The sequence below is a fragment of the Protobothrops mucrosquamatus genome, unplaced genomic scaffold (genome assembly GCF_001527695.2).
Source record: "Protobothrops mucrosquamatus isolate PMUCROS unplaced genomic scaffold, P.Mucros_1.0 scaffold6467, whole genome shotgun sequence".
NCBI classification, from domain to species: domain Eukaryota; kingdom Metazoa; phylum Chordata; class Lepidosauria; order Squamata; family Viperidae; genus Protobothrops; species Protobothrops mucrosquamatus.
The window spans coordinates 5,538-10,751 of NW_015392291.1; positions in this window are offsets into that span (position 1 = coordinate 5,538).

Below are 5,214 nucleotides of genomic sequence, written 5' to 3' on the forward strand. Positions count from 1 at the left end.
TCACGCAGACATAGCAACTACTCTAGACTTTTTCAAAACCAGTTTGAAGCTGTTCTGCAGATGTCTTTACTTCTCCTTGCTTAGGTATTCTTAAAATACGGTACCAATAAAATGGTGCACCAATTACCACTCTTCCAGCTGACCAGAGTACAAAAATGGCATTGATCAGTGCCTTTTACCCAGACCACTTTTTGAAGGGTCCTTAGTGCTCTCTGAGCTTGCTTGTTTTCTTGAAGACGTTTCATTACCCTGACTATAGTGCTAGTAAGGAGTGCTGTTTGCCATCAGTTTATATTCTGGTGTCTTGCCTGTCTGTTTGGGTGGGTGCGGTCTTAGGGATTCTTTGGTTGGGCTGTTTACTAATGGCTACACACAAGCCAACTAAAGCCCTTCAAAACATCCTAAGCAAACCAAAAGACCCAGCAACCCCAGAAGAAAAAACAGGAATCATCTACAACATACAATGTAAGAACTGTAACAACCACTATGTAGGACAAACAGACCGTAGTTTGGTAGAATGCATCCATGAACACCAACTGGCAGTCAAAAGACATGACAAAAATTCTTTGATTTCACAACATATAGACAGATTTAACCATAGTTTCCATTGGGAAAATGTGACAATCTTAGACCAGGCCAAATCCAAAAACGCTAGGCAATTTCTAGAAGTCTGGCGCTCTGACAAATCAGCCATCAATAGATACATAGACATTAATATCTATAGACTATGCAAAAGAGACGATCAACCAGCCCAAAAGAAAAAAAGACTCCAGCACTTCCCCACCAGTAATCAGCACGCAGATGAGCATAGATTAACTCCAAGATTAACATCAGACCAGCAATCAAGTAAACAATACTCCAATCAAGAAGCTGCCAAAGAAGCCAACAATAAACAGCCTAACCAAAGAATCCTTTAGATCGCACCCACCCAGCCAGAGAGGCAAGACCCCAGAATATAAACTGACAGCAAACCCCACTCCTTACTAGCTCTGATGATGTTACTTAGGGTAATGAAACATCTGCAAGAAAACAAGCAAGCTCAGAGAGCACCAAGGACCCCTCATTTCAACCCTGAGCTACAAATATTCTTCATTGGTACTTTTCATTTTGTATGCGTGCAGATGTGCATGGATATATTTGAGTGACTGGTGGTTCCTGGCAACCATCTCTGGTTTGTTGCAGGGTTTTGGCAATTGTATAGCTTTAAGATACTATACTATACTATCTTAAAACTTGTCTTGCTTGTCTTCAGTATTTTGGGAAACAAAAGCTGCTTTATCAGGATTCCTGGGGTAAATCTGTACAGTGTTGATTTTGTACATGTTGCAGTGTCTTCATAAGACTGCATATTTCCTTTTCTAATAGTGAAAGCTGATACGTTGCTGTTCTCACATCACAATGTACCATATTCACTTATTGGTGTGGGTGGTTGATGATCAAGATACTGGTTGTTTGGTGTATACAAACACACATACAATATATGATAATGTACAGGGTTTTTTTCTTAACAAACACAAGTACTCTTTCAATTTCAGTGGTTTTACAATAAATTCAACAAAAAATTGCACATAAGTGCACTTGAGCTATGGTGATCTAGAATTCAGTATAAAATAAGTATCTCTGAAGGGTTGTTACATACTCTAAAAAAACATTACTAATAGAACACACCTTACAAGATAGAATTTTCTTTTCTTCAACTACACTCCAACCATTTTAGTGATCATGGAACTAACTCCTTGCTTTCTGTGATTTGTCACTTATTTTTCTCTTACACTTCCCACACAAATCTTACAGCTCATGATACATGGTTATTAGAATTTGTTTCTTTGACATAAATGGTTATATCTACAAAGAATGACATTTCACAGATAAAAACAGAAACATTCTTATCCATACAGCAATTTGCAAGCTCTTTCAAATGAAAGTGATTACGAAAGCAATTGGGCAAGTCCGGTGGCTCTTTGAAGACTCTAAACCACAGCTTGGGCAAAGCTGATTCTCCTGGATTCTGGACCTTTAAAACCTGCTGGAAACCACTGTTTTACTGTCTTGTCATGGGGAGCATCTGAAGAAAGCACTATGGGCAATCCCAAGTTCTTTCCTTAATCCAGAGAGGAGTTCAGGGAGCCAATTCATTCACTGGCTCTTCTTTCCGCTGGAGTCGTTGATTCGGCTCTCACAGAGCCATCTTCAATTTTCCCAGTTTTCCCCAAAAGTGGAATTAATTATAAAGTACAAACAGCTTCTCACAGGATATAGATCCTGTTTTGTTTTTTACAAGACATAATATAGATAAATAATTTCTTGATTTCAAAAATTGGACACTGAAGGGAATTAAAGATTTCAGCTAGGGAAAGATATACAGACTTGTAAAATGGTGCAAATCATTATGAAAATAAAAATACTGAAAGGGACTGAAATGTTAGTAAATTTTCCCAGAATATTTATGGTTATTTTAATTCTAAATTAATAAAACTGTATTACCATAGTGTCTCAATTTTAATGTATAGGTAGTCCTCGAGTTACAAATGTAACGAAGCCTGCCAATTATATTCGTAACCTGAGAATTTGTTGGAGTGAATCACATAAAATGAATGTGAAAACTCCCTGCTTTTGCCCACACATTCACAAATTGAATGCGTAGCTTGTTAAGTGCATTAGGTATTTCAATGTGGGGAAGGCCATGGGGGGATCTAGTACTTCTGACCAACCAAGGTCTCCCCCAACCCACTGAGATATTCCATGCTCCTCTTTCCACCCCTTGGAGTCCCAAGCTGCTTGGGCCTTTCCTCCCCACCCAGTCACCAACCGCTTACTGCTAAAAAAAAAAAAGTTCAATCAGACCTTCCAATGTCGTGAGATCTTTTTTTCACGAGAAGTTGGAAGGTCTGATTGAACTTTTTTTTTATTCCCACAAACGTCTTTGGTTTTCCTGCACTTCTTTCATTTGCAACACAGCTTTTCCATTTCTCCAGTGAAAGAAGAGCATCTTGAGCTGCGATGAGAAATGCAACGGAGCTGGACAGCAGGTTTGTTTAGGAGACCCTCTTGCAATTTAGAGAAGGAGAGCTTTTGGCAAGCGAGGGGAGCTGGGCAGTGGCGCACCAAGCTCTCCAGCTCAGCAGCAGCACAATTTGTGAAATCCGGGCAGGTTTGGCACTCCAGCAAGTGGTGGGACAGAGCCATGCCCACTTGTGAGAGAGGCTGGGGCTCAGCAGGGAAGAGGAGAGACCAGCCCAGCACTTCTCTGCCTGGCTGGACATGGGCTCTGACACCCAAGGCCACACAGGAGGCGAGCATGGGGTTCTCAGGCATAGTACCAAAGGAGCAAGTGGAAGCATTTCTGTCGTCATTCATAAATGCGAATGACCACTGTGATGCTGCAAAATATGTAACTTTGAGACTTGGTCGTAAGTAGTTTTGGTGGGGATGTCATAACTTCAAACAGTCGCTAAGTGAACTGTCATAACTCAAGGATTACTTGTATATCAATGTTTAAAGTAATATGTTGTGGAACATCTATTGCAAGGTGGGTGGAATTCCAGCTAGAAAGTACATTTGAGGTAGGTAAACTATAGCAAAATATAAATTAATCATTTTTCCTTGCAATGCTTTGTACAGTAAAACATCGCCCTGTTACGCTTTTTAAAAAAGATATTGACATATGAAAATCAAAGTAAACTGAAAAACAGTTCTTCCATGTTTAGGATATTTGTTAAGTGCTTATCATTACAAAGCAAATACATAAGAATTACAAAAGATATATTGACCTGGATTATCTCAAAATAATATGATATTATCACAGTCAAATTGTAACATCTGTCTTTGAAAGAATTCCTTCCTCAAAGGCCTAAGAATGCCATGATAATAAAACTGAAAGTATTTACTGAGTTACAGCTGGCATGGGATCAAGAACAATGCTGGACCAGAATTAATTCACGATCTTTAGAAAGGTAACAATGGAAGAGTTATCTAAGACTAGTAGAGTGAACTTGCTATATCTTTTCTCAATCGAAATTCATCCAGGATCAGTGGAGTTCTGAAATTCTTATATTAACTAATTAAAGTTCTCCTTGGATTTATGTTTTCATCCACACATAATGGTTAAATTGGTGGGTACAATTTCATTCTAACCCTTTGGCAAATATTTCATAACTGTCAAGAAGGATTTATAGCCTGAACTAAATGATGAAGCTTAGTCAAGGCAACAAGCATTTACTAAAACTATATCAAGCGGAGGAACAGCCTGATGCTATTTCTTGCCTTTCAACTATTTTCCTGTTCTGTGTCATGTCCAGGACTGCAAAATTGAGAAGGAAGGGGTCCTGAAAGTCTTGGTTATCTTTCATCCCAAGACTGCATGTATTCTGCTCAGAATTATTAAATGGAATAAAATGAATCTTGTTTCAACTCAGTAGCAAAAAGAACCTCCGAGACCGCCTTCTGCCTCAGATTTCCTCCCATAGACCGGTACGCTCCCACAGAGTGGGCCTCCTCAGGGTGCCGTCGGCCAAACAGTGTCGGCTGGCGACCCCCAGGGGGAGGGCCTTCTCTGTGGGTGCCCCCACCCTCTGGAACGAACTACCCCCCGAGATCCGGATGATTCCGGATCTCCTCACTTTCCGNGACGATTTTAAGTATAATTTTAATTGGAACACAGCTTCGAATATTTGGTTTTAATTTGGTTTTAGAGGGGTTTTTATTTTTATTGATATGTATATCTGTTTTAATATGCTGTGCACCGCCCTGAGTCCTGCGGGAGAAGGGCGGTATAGAAATTAAAATAATAATAATAATAATAATAATAATAATAATAATAATAATCTCAATTTCATCCAGGTTATTTTTCTTGCAAAATACAAAGAGTTGGATGAGCAGAGCCCCTGGCTTCTAATCTTGAAAAGTCAGAGATTTGTTTTGCTAAATCTCTAAAACTGAATTGGACGATAGACTGCACCAAAGCACTCAGATCTCTTAGCCTTGGCTCACAAGGACAGTAAGGATTACATTACTACAGGATGACACTTGCTGTTTAAGGCTTTGTACTGTATGCTATTTAAAAATTGAATCTACGTGTGCAATCGTTTATTTCATAGATTCCACAACTAACATATACCTATATTCGTATTCTGAGCAAGTTTGGCAAAGAGATGTTAGTTAGCAGAAACAAAAAAAAAAAAATCAGCTCTTCGTGGACATTATACCCAGCAGAGA